A 21,448-nucleotide genomic window follows, 5' to 3' on the forward strand; every position below is an offset into this window, starting at 1 on the left:
TCTCCTCACAAAGAAGCCAAAGTGACTGCAATTTGTGAAATACCCCTCCTCCAAGAACCTAAAATCCATTCCAATGCTCTGTAATGAATTGTCCCTTTCAATCTAATCATTCTCTCAGCAATACATCACAGACTTGAATTTCTCTTTTTTTTTCCCCTTTAATCCCATTGGCTAGCAGAGTCTGAAGTGCTCTGGAGTTGGTGTTTAAATATTGTGCCAGCGGCATAAATGTTGCAATGGCCCAGCAGCAGTGAGCACTTTTGCTTCTTCTACCATGCGGTTCCATAAGATTGACTTGAGAAAAGTTACTGTGGACTACGGCAGCCCATGATTCTCACTCAGCAAAGCACATTGCTGAGAAATGGGAAAACTCATTCCATTCTCTGTGCCTGCTCTTTGCTTAAGCAATCAGTGACTAATTGCACTGATCAATTTCCCAAAGCTTGGAATCTTCACCTATGCAAATTCCAACCTATTTTCCCTCAAGACGTGAAAGGGTTTCTGTTTTACTATTCCCTGCAGCCCGCAAATTGCATTTTTCGAAAAATCTCTGCTTAAAAAGATCTTAACTTTCCCCCTTTTATTCTTGATGATCACTGTCGGAAATAACAGCAGAAATTAAATCTGGTGTTGGTGATTATTCTCATTCAAGTTCCGAATTAAATCTAAGGTGGGAGGTAGTGTGGGGGTGCTTGTGGTGCGGGTGCAGGGGAGGTCAGAAATAGCCAGGGAATTCATAAGGTCAGGGATGCTGAAGGATATAATGGCAGGCAATTTTTTGTTCTTCCATTTCCTTCCTAGTAGTCAGCCAAATTTACAACCCTTTTGGTGGGAGCCGAGTATGAAAGGATATACTCCTAAAGTAGACCACTCAGAGGTAATTGCACGTTATACCAGTTCACACAGAAGGTGGTAAAAATCTGGTCTTCTTTTCCCACTCTTCCCGCCTCCCCCCCACGCCCGACACTCAAGAAATGGTCAGCCTAGCCAAACTGAAAATTTCTCAACTGAATACCGTCGAATTTTGATAGCCAAGAGTTTTAAAGTTTATTGAATCAAGACAAATAGATTGCATCAAACTATAAATCAGGCATAATCGACTGGCAAAACTGGCCTAAGGCACTAAACATCCTCCTCCTATGTCTCTATGTTGCAGAAGTCCCAAGAACTGCAAAAGAAATCTTACAGTCTGGTTAAGTAAAGGATTAACAGCCTGAGACCAAGAATAGGAAATAAAATGGTGGCGATTTGAGGTTTATGGAGGTAAGGTAGCAGAGGTATCATTTGTGTATACAATCACTGGATGTGAATCAAATTGTAACTGGAAACAAAACAAAGATTAAGCAATCAATTTTCAATGAAAATTACCTGTAGCACCATCTAGTGTTGGGTTTATCAGCCATAGGAAACGGAATTAGGAGGGGTAACAGTGGCCTGTCCAATATGCTTGCCATTTCAAAGGTTCACCTTAGTAAGTATGGAGACCATGTATTCACATTAGAAGCTCACAAATAGGATGGAAATATGGCAGACTATTTGACACATCTTTGGTTGTGACGTTGTGTTTTATAACAGGCAAAACACACAAACACAAGAGCATAATCTATAATAGATTGTGCGGAGTAGTGTAATATACCAAATGATTAGTGTAGAATTGGATTGCATAATTCATAAGCACAAAGGATGGCAAGATTTTTTTAATATCTTATGTGGTAAGTCATCACAAATGGATTATTTTGTCTTTCCAATCATTCCAAAATCACTGATTCTATTTCTTATGCTGCTGTAAAATGAAGAAAAATATAAGTAGGAAAAAATAAATTGTCCACACTTGTGGATGGATTTCCTGGTGTGATTATACAATCGTTTGAAGTTACTTAGAGCTTTCTGTCATTGATGCTATAAAGTGGAGGAACTCGCTTTTAAAATTCAGCTTGAGGTCAGATGAAAGCAGTTTCCAAGCACAACAGTTATTTTGAGCAGCTATAAATTTTTGATGACATTTTTGCATCATCACTTTGATAACATTAGTAAATCTTCAAGCAGCGAAAAGTCAATTCAAAATAAACCATCCGCCATCAAGAAATAGCATTTTCTGAGTGTTAAAGTTGAAACTAATCTTTTTCTATCATGAGTTAATTAACTTTTATGAAGTATTTTAACATAACTAATTACTTGGCTTAAATTCAAGCAGTACAGGAACGTCTATGTATGGATGTGCGTGCCACATAGAGTTTATAGCATGGAAGCAGACCATTTGGCCTAACGGGTCAACGATTTGGCTCAACATAAGCCTCCTCACATCTCATTGCATCTTGCGCTACCAATATACCTTTCTGGTCCTTTTTCCTTCATGGACTTATCTAGTATTCCCTTAAAAACATATATGCTATTCATCTCAATTTCTACATCTGATAGAAGTCCACATTATAATGAATCAGTAACAATGTTTTACCTGCCTAACTTATTGGATTGATTACGACCATCTCATATTTATCATTCCTAGTTTTACATTTCCCAACAAGAACAAACACCTGTGCTTCTATCAGGTCACCTCTAATTCTTTTTGGATACTGAACAAAAGTGTCTTAGTCTGATTGTTATTTCCTGGTACTTGTAGCATCTCAGTTCTGTTATATTCCTTATAAGACAATTGCTCATCATCCACAATGCCTTTCTATCCTTTCTGTGACTTGGAGACCAAAGTTGTGGACAGAACCTATAACTGTGGTCCAACTAAGGTTCTATATAAATTTAACTTAACTTTTCTAACATTCAATTCTACCATAATGCTTTGCAATTTTAAGTATTTGTTAATCCACAGAGTTACTGTTGACATTTTTTTAAAGATGCATCCCAAGACTCTTTTGAATATATTTATAATTCATTTAGGTAGAATTTAAAAACCAAGTTCACAACAAACCAAAAGAGCAGTGGATGCTGGAAATCAGAGAACAAAATCAAAATCAGAAATTGTTGGAAAAGCTCAGCAGGTCTGACAGCATCTGTGGAGAGAAATCAGAGTTAATGACTCTTCTTCAGAACTGAAAATTCAGTTGCATCTTCCATTTGTGGCTTCATTCACAGTTGTCAATGATACCCATTTAAAGCTCCTTTAAATAACAAATAAATTAAGCAAAAACTTATCTAATGTGTTCATGCTGGTATTGTTCACTGCTCACTTGACATTTATTTCTCTAAGCAGGCGAATTACCAGGCCTGCCAACAATGGCCCACACTGTCAGTTTTCATAACATAAGGTTTCCTGTTTCCATTGTGTTGTTATATGAGAGACTTACACATACTGTCCTCAGGAAATCACTTGCTGTCCCTAGCAAACCTTTTCAGTCAGCCTTATGTGCACAAGCGTGAGTAAAATTTGAACCTGGAACTTTCACCATGAAAACTAGCAGGAGTGCCTGAATGAAGTTTTGAAAAATGAGAGCTCTGCCATATAATCATTTGGGTGAAAGTAGCACAATTGTTCTCAATGTTGAATTAGGGTTAAAAAATATTGATACAAATGTGCAGGATTATAAAGAAAATAATTATTTCTATAGTTTTCTACAAAATGTGAAGAAAGTAAAATTAGGAAAGATTATCAAAAATATTTCTTTGCATGATTTAACTAACATCTGTGAATTTGGATATAATCATTGTAAACGTTCTTTCAACTGCTAGCTTTATATATTCAACTTCAATAAATATTATCTTGTCATTTAATTTTATTCATATTTGTATTAAGCATGTTTGGCAGTACATCCTTAATTTTATACTTGCTTTTATCTCACGCTGCAACCCTTTGTCTGAAATGACATTAGTCTCCAACTTTAAATCACGCACCTTTTAAAATTGCCAACTGACTGCTTTCCATGTTGCTTTATTAGGATCTCCAATGTTTACATAATATTAAACTATGTAAAACATTCTCCCTTGCCTTATGAATTTACAAAATATTACATTTTAAAATGAAATCACCACCTCAAAGCACATTTGCTCAATTTTATCTCTCAGGGAAATGATGGCATCTAAGTCTTATAATTTGACCAAAACATTATTTTAATTTAAATTAACTAAAATATTTTTGATTTCAATCATGGAAAAAAGATTAAAGTATTACATCCAATGTGAATATCATAATCTAGAAATTATTTCATCCAAATCTATTCATACAAAAGCATGAAGCTCTTAAAGTGCAAAGAATAAACAAATTATCTATGTCTGAACCATAAAACGAGTCAGGAAAGATTGTTTTCTAACAATGCGCATATTGTAAAACATAATACATGCATGTGGAGAGGCACATTAGATTTGACTGCATACAAGGAGTGGTTTATCTCTGTGGAGTAGATCTTCAACAGATCTTGCATAGAAAGTACTTACAAGAGAAAGGTACTTCACTTACAGAACAAATCTCCATTAAGTCTGCTTTGCTTTGTTAACTTTCGCAGCATGTATTCTCACTATTGCCTTCAACACCTGAAAAATTAGTAGAAGAATTTGACTGATTATAGTGGTTGCATAGACTAGTCCGCAGCTTGTTCTAAAAGGGATACTCAGCAGAACTTGCATTTTTTTTCCTTTCATTTTGTGCTGTCTGCATGAGTAATTACCTCCCTGATTTCTGAGATGCAATTGAGTAGCTTCCACATTAGAAAAATCCAAAGATTGATAGAGCCCTTGGTCCTAAAGGATTAGTTTGCCGTTGTAATTTCACAGAGTAGGTCATTCAAAAGCAAAATGTTACAAAGTTTAATTCATTCTGCTTTAAATCCTCGGTATTCATACCTATTAAAAGCAACCTAGGAAGAACTAGTCTGCCTTCAGAGTAGGTAGGACATTCACTAGCTCGTGCAGGTGAGTTTTACCATTAGCTGGAAATATCCATACCTGTCTCTACACATGTAATAATGTACCATTTCTTAGCGATCTGGAATTGGAAAGAGGAGCTTTATGCACAAATGAAATGGCAGCAAGTGAGACTGTCAGATAATGTGAGTAAATATAATTAGAGTTGTTCAACCACAAGGCGTTTCAAATGGCCGTGACCTTTGTTATTTACATTTGGCTCGGACGAGGCCTGCAGTACAAGGATAGATGGCAAATTCTGTGATGATTTACAAAAGCTGCAGAAAAAAAATACATAAACAACATCTTTAATACATCATAAGTACTGCATATAGAGCAACTCCACTATATGTTGTACAGGGGATATTTTTTCTCAAGGCATATCAATCTAGGTGCTGCAATGCTGGTGGAAGGTTGACACATATTCTACAGAGGTTGGTAAAAGGCATTACCAGTACAATTACATGTTTTTACCGTCCAGACAATACACTGATGAAACATTTGTTGGTGCACACAATTTTGAATGCAATTTTGCTGAATGAGCATTGAAAAGTATGAAGTTATTCAATTCAAAATAATCTAAAATGATATCTTAGCTAGTGTTATACAGCTAATTGCATTCAAGTGATTACATTCTGCATTTCAATGTTGCCACCATTTGAAACGAAAAGAATAACAGGAGCAAAACCTTCATACATTATAATTAAAAAGCTATGACAACTTGGTGGTGCCTTATTCATTGATCCGTCTTGAGGATGTTTTGCAACGAGTGATGTAAAATCCTATTCTGTTGTGTATACATGATTACATTAAAATCTATCATATTAAAACATTTCAGAGCCTAATATATATCGCACACATACACCGGTATACAAAATATTGCAATTATACAGCATATAATTCCATTTAAAATAAATATGCATATAATCTATGTAAATCAAATAATTAGTACGATTCTATGAATTGATTAACGTGGTTCATGGCGGCATCTAAGTGATACACCATATTTTATATATTCAATTCCATTTCCCTTAAACAGCTGCACAAACTGCTGTGATAATGCTACCCTGTAGCTAAACATCTGGAGGGAGATGGCAAGCCAGCATACTAAATACTTTGCACCTTCTTCTGGCCAGATGGCTATAGGAACTAATTATGCCATGAAGATTTTAAGAAACCTTTGAAAAAATAACTTGACTAGTTACATGAAAACAGGAAGCTCCCATATATAGAAATATATTGACAAAATTGAACAAGTGTGTGATTTAATTGCACAAGTTAGTTTATGTTAGTTTTACCTTCACCTATTAGGTCTGAAGCTGGTAAGATTGTGATTTATTGGGTTCTGAGTATCTAAACTTTTGATTAGAATTGCTTTATCTGCTTCTATTACTTCAAATTTATTTTTAAAATGAGCCAAAAAATTCCTTTGTAATGTGAATTAATTGTAACATTTCTTATTAGATTAACTCTACAATAGTTCAAAAATCATCTTTTATCAAGTACTTTCTGAAAATAAAACTTTGTTATTTTAAATGCAGTATCGATTTGTTCCTCTTCCATAAGTAATTTCATTCTGGAATTGACAAACTTGTGAGTATTTAGTCTATGATTTTATTGATAATGGCATTGCTATGTGAGGTCAAACAATTGTCCTCCTACATCTCTGACAGCAGCAACAAAATTTTACGAAAATCTTTGTTTTTTTTCTCTCTAATGCACAGAGCAACACATAGATGACAAATATCAATCTAATGAGCATAGTGGGAAATAGTAATAATTAGAATTCTCTAGTTATGGTTTCAACAGTTTATGTTGCCCACTATAACATCAAATTTTATACACAACTTCAGACACTCATCTGTCATAAATTAACACAGTGTGGGGCTGGAGGAACATAACAGGTCAGGCAGCATCAGAGGAGCAGGAAAGTTGATGTTTCAGGTTGGGACCCTTCTTCAGGAATGGCCCAGAGATTTCCTCTTGTTCTCCCCTACATGGATCCCTGAGATAAGCCCATAAAGGCACAGGTTTGCACTAAATATTTTCAGAATCCACCACCCTGGAGCCAAGTATTCTAGAGGAGGCAGAGGTAGAGATCGCTCGTGGGAAAATGGGTTGAACCACTTGTTGCTGCAATACATTTTATTTCAAGAGCACGATACAAAAAAAGCTGCAAGGTGAATAGTGGAGAATAATTGACAAGTTATTTCAATTCCATGGAACTGTTTCTCTTTTATCTGTTATTTCAAAAAAAAGTAAAAGGAATTCTGGAAATAATTTCTCACAGAGAAAACTTACAATCTATGGACAATGGTAATTCTTTGATTGGAATGGAAGAGAAATGGATTATTATTAGTATGGGTAGAAATGATGCATAAATAGAACTGAAGGTAGAAATTTGCTGAAAAAATATTCATTTCATCAAAGCTTTTCATCTTCAACTCATCAGGACGTCGCACAAAAATACCAATTCAAGGGGAAATCAACAACTATCCTGCATGAAAGGAGAGTGCTGACTAGTTGGCAGTTTAACGCCGATAGGTAGAGGCTTGCCATGAAGAATGCACCCATTAATGTTGATTGACAGTTAACAGTCAGATTTTGTTCAAATTTTAAACAAGGCAGATTGGCTCTAATTGGTCAGGATGTGGAGGTGCCAGTGTCGGAGTGTAGTGGACAAAGTCAGAAGTCACACAACACCATGTTTGTAGTCAGTAGGTTTATTTGGAATCACAAGCTTTTGGAGCATAGCCACCCCATCAGGTGAAGTGAGAGAAAAGCACACAAGCACAGAATTTATGTAGAGAGATCAATGGCAGAGGGATCAAAAGATCATACAAATGGTGTGATTGGAGTGTCAGATGATAAGTCTCTGCAGGTGATCAAGTGTCTTACACAGTGTGAGTAAAGTGTCAGCAGCTGAACAACACGCAAAGGGATGACCTAAAATCTGATTAAATGATGCAGAAAGATAATTAGAAAAAAATTAAAAATAAGATGATGCTGCAGACAAACCAAATGACTGGAAAAACATGATAGGGATAAAAGTCTCATGCCGAGGGTCTAACCAAAGTAACAAGTAATCCAAACTAACTCAGGTAGAGCAATCAGAAAAATTTATCAAGGTGATGGTGTCAAAACAGGACAGTAAGGGAGATTTTACTGATACAGAAGTGTGGTGGGGTCACATGTAGTGCAGGAAGAACCTAAGGTCATGGCTGAAGTTATCTTCATGGGCATGAAACTAGGCGATTTTGTGTTGTTGATTATCTCAAAGCCCACCTGGGACAACGTTTAGACAAAGATCGGAAGGTGAACGCTTTTGACCACTGAAGTGGTCCCCGACTGGGAAGGAACACCCCTGTCTGGTGATTGTTGTGCAGTGTTCATTCTTCTGTTGTCATAGATTCTGCATGGTCACACCAATATACCATGTCTTGGGGCATCCTTGCCTGCAGCTTTGGAGACAGATAATGTTGGCAGAGTCACATAAGTATCTGCCTTGTATGTGGTGGGTGGTGTTCCCACATGTGATGGTAGCATTCCTGTTAATGACCTGTCATGTCTTGCAGAGGTTGCCATGACACGGTTGTGTGGTGTAGTGATCGATGTTGTCCTGAAGGCTCGGTAGTTTGCTGTGAACAATGGTCCATTTAAGGTTTGGGGGTTGTTGTAAGGAGAGAAGAGAAGGCACAGGGATGATCTTGGTGAGGTGCTCTTCAGCATCGATGAATGTTGAAGACTGAAAAGAACGTGGTGTAGTTTCTCCTCTCCCGGGAAGTACTGGATGATGAAGGGTACTCTATTGGTTGTATCCTATGTCAGTCTTCTAAGGAGGTTATTGCAGTCTTTTACTGTGGCATGTCGAAATTGACAATCAATGAGTTGAACATTGTATCCCATTCTTTTTAGGGCATCTTTCAAAATCTTTAGGTGTCCATCAAGTTCCTCCCATCGGAGAAGAAATTCAGCCTTCAATCTTCTGGTAAGCACCCTCTAAGGTAGCCTTCGAGATACACAACAACGCAGAATCACTGAGCAGAAACTGATAACCAAGCTCTGTATCCATGAAGATGGTCACAACTGTGATCTGGGTTCATGTCATATTACATGTGACCCCACCACATGTTCTGTGTCTGCATAGTCTCCCTTACTGTCCTGTTTTGACACCATCACCTTGATAAATTGTTATGATCTCTCTACCTGAATTAATGTGTACAGTTTTGGATTACTTATTTTGTTAGACTCTCAGTATATGATGCTTATGTAATTCCAGTCATTTGGGTTTGTCTCCAGCATCACCTTATTTTTAACTTGTTTTAAAATTATCTCTCTACCTCATTTAATTGGATTATAGGTCATCCCTTTGCTCATTATTCAACTGTTGGCACTTTACTCACACCATCTGACCCTTTTGTACACCTGCATAGACTTATTATTTGGCACTCCACACACACCATTTGTATGATATTTTTATCTCTCTGCCCTACACCTCCCTGTCCATAAATTCTGTGCGCTGTGTGCTCTTCCTCATGTCACCTGACAAAGGAACCAGCAAATCAGCATTGTTTAACAAAAATCAATTTAAGAACTTGAGGCATTTGCCCAAACCCCTTGGACGGGGAAGACAGTCCTTTGTTGTTATTTTCATGACTGCTTATGCAATAAAAGATACTAGGTGTGTGTTTGAAGCTGCAAGGCAATCAGAGGTCTTCCAGCTTCAGAAGAATGGCAGAATGTAATGGGAAGTCGGTAAGAGAGAGGGCAGTTCAAGATGGAGGCACCCTCTCTCCAATGTTTTTAAACAAATGAAAACATGCATTGTGCAGCCACTACTGCAGGCTGTTTCTATAAGCGGACCTTCCTTGAGTGATTAATCCCCAAAAGCCAGGGCTGGGAGGCTACCTCCAAGCAGTTAAATGACACCACATCTCCCACCATATCCAAGAAATTGGAGGTAACAAGAAAATTCCAGTCACCTTCCCTTAATTGGCTTCAATTAAGTGTATGATGAGCAGATAGCTGTGCCCGCACCAATGTCAGATCTACATAAATAACCCATAGATGGAATAGAGCCACAGAAACTTCTATTTCTAGATTTCATCCACTTATGATCCCCCAACAAAGAATGGCAGCAAATCCAACCAAATGTGTTTTTGGTTTAAGACTGTCGGGTCCAGTTGGGTATTTTCATGGAAGTTCCATTGTAAGACTTCTTGTCCCCTATTGCCCAGCCACTATTTCTGAAGCCTCATTTGCAAAACTTTCAGAACTAATGAACAGAAGTGTCAAAGGAGGTTCAAATTTTGCAGATTGTGTTTTAAATGTTTTCCTCCTAAGTGCCTCATAGCAGTGTCCAGAATCTTAATCTTCAATGCCTAGACACTTCAAGGCAACACTAGGAGGTTGTAAACCCTAAATTAAATATTACTTTTTATATTACATATGCTTAGGAAATAATTATTTTGTTTGAAAAATTGATCTAAAAAGGTTCTTTGGTTGCCAATTGTTTTGGCTGAGAATTGTCAGAAGCCTCTTGAAAAATCTCAGTCCACCATTATTTTCCTGTAAAAAGCCAGACAAATGTTATTGTGCATGTATTAGCACAAGACTTTCTGGCATTTGTGATCGGTTTTTCTTCTGTTCTTTTTTTTAACTTCCCACATCAATACTGCACTCCTTCAACCAAGAATGTATCTCATACACTAATGTGCTGCTTCTAATATTTGTGTCACTTTTGTGGGTTAGCTAAATAAATCAACCACCCATCCCCCATCTCATTGAAGTGTCAGATTACTCCTCTCTCCCATTGTGGTAGGATGTTCCATTAAAAGGCTAAACAGAGAACCAGTAAAATTCATCATATGTACTGTTGACAGAATGAAAGGAATCGGCCGCATTCAGGATTGGAACTGCAACCGAAGAAGTGACTTCCACTCTTCCTCACCCAGTCGCACACCTTACCTTCACATCCTGTCCTCTGAGCGTGAATTCAGTGTTCCACACAACAATACTGAACAATGTCATACTACTGAGTAAATCAATCTTTTAATCCTGTATCAATGGCATTTTATGATTTAATATATTTGTTAATATATGATATATCATACATAAACATGACTTATCAATGTTATTGAAAACTTAACACTTCTCAACTGAATGATAACAACAAACAAGGGCTGTAGCTTAATTATTGTAGTACTGCCTTTAAGCTGGTCACAGGTCTAAATCCCTGCCCTTTGAACCCTTTTGCAATGTTTGACGTTGTTGAGGTTTTGTTTACTTGTAGTTACCCAGTAAACGAGAACGCTAATAATAGAGCACCTCATTCCAAAGTGTGGTCGCTGATGTCCACTTCACCCTGCTGTGTGTACAGTTCTTACCAGCTAACCATGGAGTGGCACAGGCTGCAGTCAGAGAGAAGTCGACAAATTATTATTATTGATAGGGGGAGGGGCTCGTGGCACAAGGCAGGAGTAGCTGGAAAACAAACTACAGGGTGTACAAGAACTAAGACAATAGACAATGTCAAACATAAATAATAAATACCTAGTAATTGTGCTTGAGTCAGTCAAAGGGTACCTTTGACCTATCGGTACAAACCACCCTTTAAAATGAATTACAAGAGATTTCAGGGTGAATTGTATTGAAAAATGTAAAAGATTAAAATAAACCTAATTTTCTGTTATCCATTTTTCATTTAGGGAATAGTTGTTCCTTCTTATTTGTACTGAAACCTTTTCAAATCTAAAATGCCACTTGTGATCTGTTTTCTATAAATTTGCAGGCAAATTGAGAAAAATCATTAGCAAATGTATTGTTTTTCTCGTAATTTTTTCCGGTCCTAAAGATTTTCAGGAGACAGTATAATCTACACACCAGCTGGAGTGAGTAGATCTTACACATTTATTGTTTGTTTCCATAGAAATACATCGATCAGAAAGTAATTTCAGTTAATATTCTTTTCCCACATAGTGCCATGCTTGTGTAAACTAACTGTGCACCTTCCCCACACAATTGTTTTCATCTTTTGTCCGGCTCAGTAGGTTCCCTAACTGGTAGATTTTATTGAGTAAATTCAAACTGTCACTTCATATGCCTGAAGGATGGCTCAGATACACACATAATAATAAAAGTAAAGTAGGATAAAATAATCTTGTCAAGGCAGTAAAGCCCATTGCTTGAAGTTGTAGCATTCAATCAATACACTAATTCCACAATTTATACTTCTCTGGATTGGATGGGAAAGAAACCTTGATATGGTATTTCTTGGCTCACTGACCAACTTTGACCTTCTATATATGTGAACCCAGGATTTGTGTGTGCGCCTCTGGTTAGAGAAATCAGCTATGAAAATGGGAAAGTAAGTCATTGGCATTTGAGGCCAGGCCTCAAAATCTTACATCATTAAATTCCCAAAGCAGTTAGCCCACAAAGTTTGATGTAAATAGTTTTCTCCAAAGCTGATTGCATTATGTTCCACTCTTGCTGTAAAATAAATTACATTAACAAAACTGCAAAGGTCTGAACAATTCGGTATATGTAAAAGTCTGAAAACTTTACAGTCTTACCTTCTTTACAGTCACTTCATGTTTTCTTTCACTATCTTAATGCACTCCATGTGCTATAATTAAAACTGGAACCTGAATGCTGCTCACTCAGGTCCATGGTTTATTTAAGAGGTTACCTTACTTAACTTCACTTACCAATTGAACAGGATATTATAAGTTGGATGCTCCATTTACTGTTTGGATGTAAATTGCCTGAAATTTTAAATCAGGTTCAGTCCCAACAGTATGTTGATTTGAATGCCTTAATGCTGTGGTCAATCATGTGTTAAAATGCGCCACTTTTGGGAATAATCGATTGGAACTCCAAGATATGTCACTACATAAGAAGTTAACCAAGTGTGACTGATGGGTGTTTGAGAATACAAAAAAAGAAGAAAATCACTGACGAGTTAAAGTTTAACTAAACAACTGAGTATTGAGACATTTCTATGCATTCAGCACAGGGAATACATGGATTGTGGGTAGTGAAACTAGAGAGCAAATGCAAACTGATAAACCCTTCATTAAAAAAAACAAAAGAAAATGGAACAATCTATTATATAAATTGAAATATGTTGTGGAAATGCACTGTTTGCTTCCACTCTTCCATTTTATTTATTTGCCTTCAGTACAATTCAAGTCAACAGGGAAAAGAAAATTCTGTACTGGATGAACCTAGCAGTGAACAGGCAATAGATTAAAGGGCACCTTTCATAAAGCAGTGATGGAATAGCTGTTTAGGAACACATATAACAATGATTATAATACAATGGACAGCAATAAATAATGTAAATTAACTGGAATATACAAAATATAAAATTTATACACACGATTAAATACCTAGCAGTTGCACAATTAATAAGTTCAGGTTACAGAGTGCTAAGTGTTTTCACAGTAGCTTAAAAGAATCATTGCCAATTAGTAGATTTAAAAAGAGAAAGAGAGGGTAAAAATGCGAGCAGGAGAACAGTATGTTCGACAGTCTGTGGAAGACAAATTAGAATTGTGAGAATATGTCTGAATTAGGAACAGAGTTAGGTAACAAATTAATGGCAAAACAGGAGGAAGAAAGTTTAGTAAGTATTAGTTGATTTAAGAGACGGATCACGTGGAAAGGCAATTACAAAGAAAAGTAAAGCTGCATTCCATCCTTGGACATTTTTTACTATTAATGCCAGATAGACCGATTCAGTTGCAAAATACTGCAGATGCTAGAAATCCGAAATAAAATAGAAAATGTAAATACTCAAATAACCAGGCAAAACTTGTGGAAAGAGAAACTGAGTTAATGTTTCAGGTAAATGGCACTTTTCATCAGAATTGGGGAATATTAGAAATTTAATTAGTTTTAAACCAGTGAAAGGATGAAGGTGGAAAAAAAGAAAACAAAGGAATGGGCTGTGATAGGGTGGAGCAGCGGGTAGATAAAATACAATACAATACAGCACAGGAACAGGCTTTTCAGCCCACTGAGCCTACACCAATTCCCAATCCTTATTTAGACCTGCTACCTTTTGCCCATAGCCGGTACCTATTCATCTGTTTTACTCCTGTTCATGTGTCTGTGAAGATATACCTTAAACTTTGTTAAAGTGCCTGCTTCCACCACTTCCACTGGCAGTGTGTTCCAGTAACCCACCACCCTCTGCATGAAAAAGTTCCTCTCACTTCTCCCATAAACTTTTGCCCTCTCACCTTGGGCCTGGGCATAGGTGGTTCAAGACCAAAAAAGTGAAATAAGGACAAGTAAATGAAACAAAAGAGTGTTTAGAAGTAGTGCAAATGGTGGAATACAAGAGGCACCGTTAAAAACAAAAACAAGAGAGAAACTGCCTTTATTATGAAGCCTGCAAAGAAAATGGAGAATGATGGTGGTTGAGGATATAATATGAAATTATTAAACAAAATTCTTTATTCATTCACAGGATGAGGGCATTGCTGGCTAGGCAGCATTTATTGCCCATCTCTAATTGCCCAGAGCATAGTTAAGAGTCAACCACATTGCTGTGGGTCTGGAGTCACATGTAGCCCAAACCAGGGAAGGATGGCAGTTTCCTTCCCTAAAGGACATTTGTGAATCAGAAGCGTTTTCCTGGCAATCGGCAGTGGATTCATGGTCATCATTAGATTCTTAATTCCAGATATTTAGTGAATTCAAATTCCACCTTCTGCCCTGGCACGATTCGAACTCGGGTCCCCAAAACAATTTCTGATCTCTGGATTCACAGTCCACTGATAATACCACTAGGGCCATCACAAAATGTTGACCGCAGAAGAATTCAACTTCTTGTTGACATGCCTAATGGGAAGACAAGGTGCTATTTCTGACAAACTGCAAATTAAGTGTGTTGCAATCAGTATCCAAAAAGGATACTGATCCACCAGTATTGTCTGTCTTTTTATGTAGAACAGTTATTGAACACAAATGCAAACTCTGATTTTCTCTCCACAGATGCTGCCAATCATGACATATTCCTAGCACTTTATTTTTGTTTCAGATTTTTGGTATCTGCAGTATTTTGCAGAAGTGCTATTACAGAATGTTTCATTACCACATCAGATGTGCCAGAGGGAAACTTGGAGATTGGAATGAGAGTATGGCAAGAGGAAGTACAGTTATTGGGCTTCTAGTTAATAATCATTGATAGCCCATCACCAGAAGTAAACAAAGAATTTCAGGAAGGGAAAGGAAGAATTGGAGTCAAGACAATTTAAAGATAAAGAAAGGGTAAAAATTGTAAGGAAAATTTCTAGTTCAGAATGAGAGCAAGAAATGCTTCAACACATTTATCAATGCAGCTGAAGTAAAGGCAGGTTTAGCTATGACTCATGCTGATATACATGCTGATATACTTGGAGGAAGTGAATGGAGTTGGGGTCTTTTCTAATGTGCAAACAAGCTGGAGAAGGATGGTGGTGAACCAGAGACTGACTGGATATCTGGTGAAGGAACAAACAGGATTGTCAGCCCATTCTGGTGGGTGATGAGGAACTGGGTGGCCATTGTGATGAGGTGGGAGGGTTAAGCTGGGAGAATGGAAACTATTGTAATGATGGAAGGCATCAGAACAGTGACAAAAGAAAATAGGAAGAGACTGAACTTCGGGCGGGGGGGTGGAATATAGAGTCAAGATAGAATGAAAAAATACTATTGTTAATTATTCAGTTTTAGTTTAATTATTAGAAATAATTTGTTTTGATGAGACAATATACAGCCGTCTATGTATACAATTCAGTTCAGTTATTTCAGACTAATCTTTGCCCCTCCGTCCCATTTTGCTTCCTTCTTCCTTTAACCCTCGTTTATACAGTCTCCTTTTTGCTTTAATGGCAGCAGTTCATAATTATGACTTTCATGCCTTTTCTAGAAACAGTGGGTGGAATCTTCCTAGTCTCTGAACGACATAGGCATTTGTGAATCTGTGAAACAGTAGAGTAAAATCGGCAGAATTGAGATCCTCAACTTTGAGACAGAAGTCTAATTCTCCAACCATGAATTTTGTTAGTGAGTGGCAAGAGGCCTATTTGCATCTATTTGCATGCATTCGCATGTCATTATAACCTAATTTCACCTCACTAACATACAGTTTCCTATTCTCCGACATGCAGATAGCAACGAGATGATGATAATTCCCAAAATAATTATCAGAGAGGTATCTAGTGGCTCCATCTTGCCATTTGCTCCTCTGGGCTTCCATCTTGGACATTAATCACCAACATCCCTGGGTGTTTTCCTTCGATAGCAACTGCTTATATACACCCCATCCACGAAGGTTCTCATCTGCCACATAGCAGCATCACTGCATCTTCACAGCACATCCCTGATCCATTTACAACATAGTTCTGCACTTTAATGCTGCACTTTGGAGCACTACAGCAGCTTTCATTGCAACACTGCTGCAAGGAATTTTGCATGCGGGGGCAGGTAACCCACTGTTGGAATGGACCAGGTACATCTCAGGGCTCCTTGGCTGCTCTCTTAGCTCTTACTCAATTTGTACCTTGTTGGATGCCAACAGCATCTGTGCCTTGCCTTTTTAGGCTTTGATCCCTCGAAGTTTAAGGGCTTACATTACTTCTGTCTTATCTTCCTATTTAGCACCAGCATAAATCATAAACCAAGGCAGTTTGTCATTGGCAGTGATTAGCCAAAGGGGTAGACATGTTGTTGCTTGGCACCATGGTATTCCAATCTCTCACATGCTTCATATGCCAGCAGCTTTTGCAGCAAACACAATGTATGCGCTTTCACTCAAATATTCATGATCCAAATTGTAAGGGCATTAGTCTTTAGTCAGGTCAAGGATGCAGCCTCCCATCATGTGGTTCTGGCACAGTAAAGCAAGGGCAGTATTCGATCTCAGGCCAGGGACTTATTTGAATTTTCTAGATGGTATTTGATAATGTGCCGTTGTAAAATATTGCTGCACAAGATAAGAGCTCATGGCATTCTAATCATATTAACATGGTCAGCAGATTGACGAGCCAACAGGAGATAGGATGAAGATAAATAAAGCATTTTAATGCATATATCGCCGCAAGGATGAACACTGAGGACTGACCAACTTATGATAGGTACTAATGACTTGGATGAAAAGAATGATTGTATTGTAGCCAAATTGTAGACACTGAGAAGGGCTCAGTGGGGTAATATTCATCCAACAAGCACCATGTGTAGACAATCCTACAGTTTTCTGACCATGTTGGAGGAGCTACCTAAATTCTATTAGCCATTCTCTAATCTGAGTGAAAGTCATTTGCCATCATAAACAGAGTAGAGGGCTTATGATGGAGATATGTTATTGAAATATGACACCTAAGTAATGTTTTTGATATGTAATTGATACTCTAAAAAATTAATTTTCAGATTATGAGCACTGCAAGCTAGGCAGGCAATTATGGTTTGTCTCTCCCATGATGATGGAATTTCTTCTTAAACACTGTAGTTGATGAAATGAAGGAACACCCAGAATGTTGCTATAGTAAGGGACTGCAGGAGTTTTACTCAATGGTTTAAAGTAATAGTGTTACTTCTGTAAATCTTGTAATCTGTAACTTTCGAGAATGTTTTTTGTTAGTGTTGACCCAATGTGCCTGGCCCTTGACCTTAGTGGTGAGGTCACAGATTTGGGAAATGATGCTGAAGTGATAGCAATTAATCACTAAGACAGTTGAGCAAACGGCATATTCTCTGTATTATTGAAAAACTTCAACTTATGAGTGTTTTAACTACATTTTTGTCAATGTATTTGATGGACACGTGAGTACAGCTTACTATGAACATAATATCCAGCTGTCATTCTTTCACAAATCCCTTACATAGATACGCTTTAAACAAATACCAAAAGATAACTTTAAGAAATATTATTGACAGAGGTTGAGGATTCCCCACACATACTCCTGAGATACTGCCAGCTTCACGGTGGACTTAATTTTATTAAAGGGTCATTAACAACAAAATTCACCACATTATTATTCAGCGTCCTGTTTAACCACCCACTGCGAGGAAATTAGATGTCCAACGTGGAAGTCATAGTGGGTACTTAGTGCCTTCAACTCATCACTTGTTCCTCCAGGCTGTCACCTTGGGCACCCAACAACAACACTTCAGGGCACACTCCAGTGTATCAGCTGCATGCACTCCATGTCCACAGATACCAGCATTGGATAGCTGCCAGCATTTCAGAACTCTCATGGCACTATAATTAATTTGCAGGTTGTTTCTGCACTTTAAAGCTGTGCTTCAGGCTGCACAAGCAACTAACACCACGATGCTGCTGAAAGAGGCTTAGCATGCAGGTTAGGCTCCCAATGCATAGGCTCACCTCAGGGCCGCTTACTTGGTCTCTTAGTGCTCACTTACTGAGCACCCACCTGTTCTGCCTTGACCTGCCTTGCTATACCATAGTATAGGTGCTTCAGCCAGAGCATTAAGGTTCTGCCATACTCGTTTGCTGTTTAGTGCATATACAGAATCAAGCTGTTTGTCATGCTTGCCATTGGTGATCAGCCCAGTAAGTAGACATCTTGTTGAAGGTCACACTGAAACATCATTCTTACACCTATAGTATGTACAAGCTCCCTGAAAGACACCATACACTGTGTGATGTTTCAATAAAAGGCGAAGTCTCAAAGAATTGGGGAGGTGGGGTGAGGTTTTCCATTAAGGTAAGGAGGGCTGCTGTTATTCAGAGGATCCCAGTCCCCTCAGTCAAGGCAGGCTCCATACACAGCCCAAGAGCCGAACCACAATCAGTCATCTACTTGAGGTTATCACAAACCATGGTTCATTGACTACAGTCTGAAGGCAGGCTGGCTTCAGCACCATGTGGCCATCAGCTGCAATAAAGAAGTTGCAAAGATAGCAGCCCATCCTTTCAATCCTTTTCTTGATTGTTCATCAAAGTCGGTGTTTGGTTCAGGGAGAAATCAGTCCTGAGATCCGTAAAGTGAGTGGTGGAGAGAGGGAATAGAGGGTCTGGGGTGGTGTGGGGGGCACTGGCAAGTGGGGAAAGCAAAGGACTGATTGGGGTTATAGGCATTTAAGGGACGGAAGGGGAAGGGCAGAGATGGGGAGAAAGTCAAGCTGCCAGGGAAGGATAAGCCATATAGAATGGGAGGGCATGGAAGCCTACAGGAGGGGAGGTCATTGGCAATGACTATCATTGTGGCATCCATGGAGGAAGCATACAGGATTCTGGAGTTTGGACAGCATAGAGAAAAGGGTTTTAACATGCAAGCATAAAAGGATACTGCAGATTCTTGGATAGTACCTGTTGACACGTGCTAATGGCGTCCCCGGTGAGCTTTGCTCCCCACTTTCACTTGCTATTCACTATGCGACCTGCATGATTCTCCCTTGAGTGGAAACATCCTCTCAGTGTTCAGCATGTCAACACCCCTCATTATCCTGTATATATTGAAGAAATTCTCTTACTTTTTGAAACATCAGTAAGTAGAGGCCAAATGTGCTTGACATACTTATCCATCAGATGGCTACTTCATCTGTGGAATCAACTTAGCGAACATTCTCAGAATAATTCCGATGTAAACTCCTTTTTAAACAAGGACACCCAAATTAGTCTTCAAACGCTTGAAAATGTTTAATTTTATTAAACAACAGGCTCTCATTGTGCACAATAACCTTTATCATTAGAAGCAAATTACGGCAGTTGCTGCAACTTGCACTGAGAGCAAAAATGCTGAAATTCCAGTGGGTCAGGCAGCATCTATGGAGAGAGAGCAAACAAACATTTTGAGTCTAGATGACTCATCAGAGCTGACGTGAAGTGTGGAGAGGGCAGCATTTAACCAATAGTGAGGGGGCTTGGAGCACTGGGCAAGAAAGAGTGTGGATAGTGCAGATTGTGAGAATGGCAGAACAATGGGGTGTCTAACTGTCAGACTGGAAAGAACAGTCTGGAATGAGGGGCTGTGAGGGGAGAGAGGACATAGTGACAGGAGATATAAACTAGTAAAACTAAAAGAAAGGAAAGGAAAGGAAGTGGATTCACAATCTGAAGGTGTTGAACTCAATATTAAGTCCAGAAGGCTATAAAGTGCCTCGTCTGAAGATGAGATGCTGTTCCTCCAGTTTGTGCTGTGATTCACTGGAACATTGCAGCATGCTGGATACGGACAAGCAGGACACTGTGCTAAAATGACCAGCTACAGGAAGGTCAGGGACATGCTCATGCATAGACTGAAGGTGTTCCGCAAAGCAATCACCCAGTCTGTGTTTGGTTTCTCCAATGTAGAGTAGGCCACATTGGATACAACAATTACAATACATAAGACTGGAGGAGGCACAGGTGAAATGCTGCTTCACCTGGAAAGACTGTTTAGCCCCTTGGAGGGTGAGGAGGTGAAGGGGCAGATATTTCACTTTCTGTGGTACATAGAAAGTTGCTGTGGAAAGTTGGGGTGGGTGGCGTTTCTGGTCGAAGAATAGATTAGGAATCCTGGAGGGAATGATCTCTGCAAAATGCGACCAGGGAGAGTGAGGGGAAGATATATTTTTTGGTGGTGTTCTGCTGGAGTTGTTTGAAATAGCGGAGAATGATCCTTTGAATGCAGAAGCTGATGAGGTAATAATTGAGGATGAGGGGACCCCGATCGTGCCGTTGTAAGTGATGGGGAGGGGCAAGGGCAGTAGCTCGGGGGAGAGGTCGAATGAGGCTAAGGGCCCTCTTGGCCACAGTGTGTGGGAAACCATGGTTATAGAAGAAGGAAGCCACATCAGCAGTGCTGTTTTGGAAGGTGTCATCATCCAAATAGATACAATGTAGGTGAGGGAACTGGGAGAATAGAATGGAATTCCTACAGTATGGGGCTAGGAAGAGCTGCAGTGAAGGCACCTGTGGGTGTCAGTAGCTTTGTAGTGGATGGCAGTGGACAGTTTATTCCCCAAAATGGAGATGGAGAGTCAAGGAAAGAAAAGGAAGTGTTGGAGATAGACCAATTGAAAGTTACATTGGAGTAAAAATTGGAGGCAAAATTAACAAATTTTTCAAGGTCCAGGCAGGAGCGTGAAGTGGCCCCAAAACAGTTGTATATGTATTGAGAAAAGAATTGTGGGAGGGTGCCAGTCTAGGACTGGAACAAGTTTTGTTCAGCATACCTTATAAAGAGACAGGCAGAACTGGGACCCAAATGGCTGCCCATAGCCACTCCTTTGACTTGGCAGAAATGAGTTGAATTAAAGGAGAAATTTTTCAGTGACAGAACAAGTTCAAACAAGCAGAAGAAAGTGGTGGTGAAGGGGGATTGTTCGGGCCTCTGGTCGAGGAAGAAGCCATGAGTTCTCAGACCTTCTTTGTGAGGAACGGAGCTATAGAGGCATTGGGCATCCATGCTGAAGAGGAGGCAATTAGGATCCAGGGAACTCAAAATTGTCAAAATGGTGGAGTTCATCAGAGGAATCTTGGATATAGGTGGGCAGCGTCTGGACAAGGGCAGAGGGAATGGAGTCGGTAGGAAGAAATAAGTTCAGTGAGGCAGGTACAGCCCCTACCGGGGCTGCCCGGTTTGCGGATTCTGAAAAGCAG

At 38.9% G+C, this 21,448-nt stretch overlaps 1 long non-coding RNA gene across 2 annotated transcripts in view; it reads right to left on the reverse strand.

The window, feature by feature from the left end:
* The window catches only part of LOC125454393 (uncharacterized), a 39,154-nt gene extending 34,200 nt beyond the window's left edge, over positions 1 to 4,954 (reverse strand). Inside the window, exons 1-2 of one of the 2 annotated variants that reach the window (XR_007247981.2) lie at positions 4,891 to 4,954; positions 4,406 to 4,479 (exon numbers count right to left, since the gene is read on the reverse strand). This is a non-coding gene — a long non-coding RNA (uncharacterized LOC125454393). Of the gene's footprint in view, positions 1 to 4,383; positions 4,480 to 4,890 lie in introns of both variants that reach the window. The other variant, XR_007247980.2, reaches the window with a different exon arrangement.
* Between the last annotated feature and the right edge of the window lie 16,494 nt (positions 4,955 to 21,448).

Source organism: Stegostoma tigrinum, chromosome 7 (assembly GCF_030684315.1).
Source record: "Stegostoma tigrinum isolate sSteTig4 chromosome 7, sSteTig4.hap1, whole genome shotgun sequence".
Lineage (NCBI taxonomy): Eukaryota > Metazoa > Chordata > Chondrichthyes > Orectolobiformes > Stegostomatidae > Stegostoma > Stegostoma tigrinum.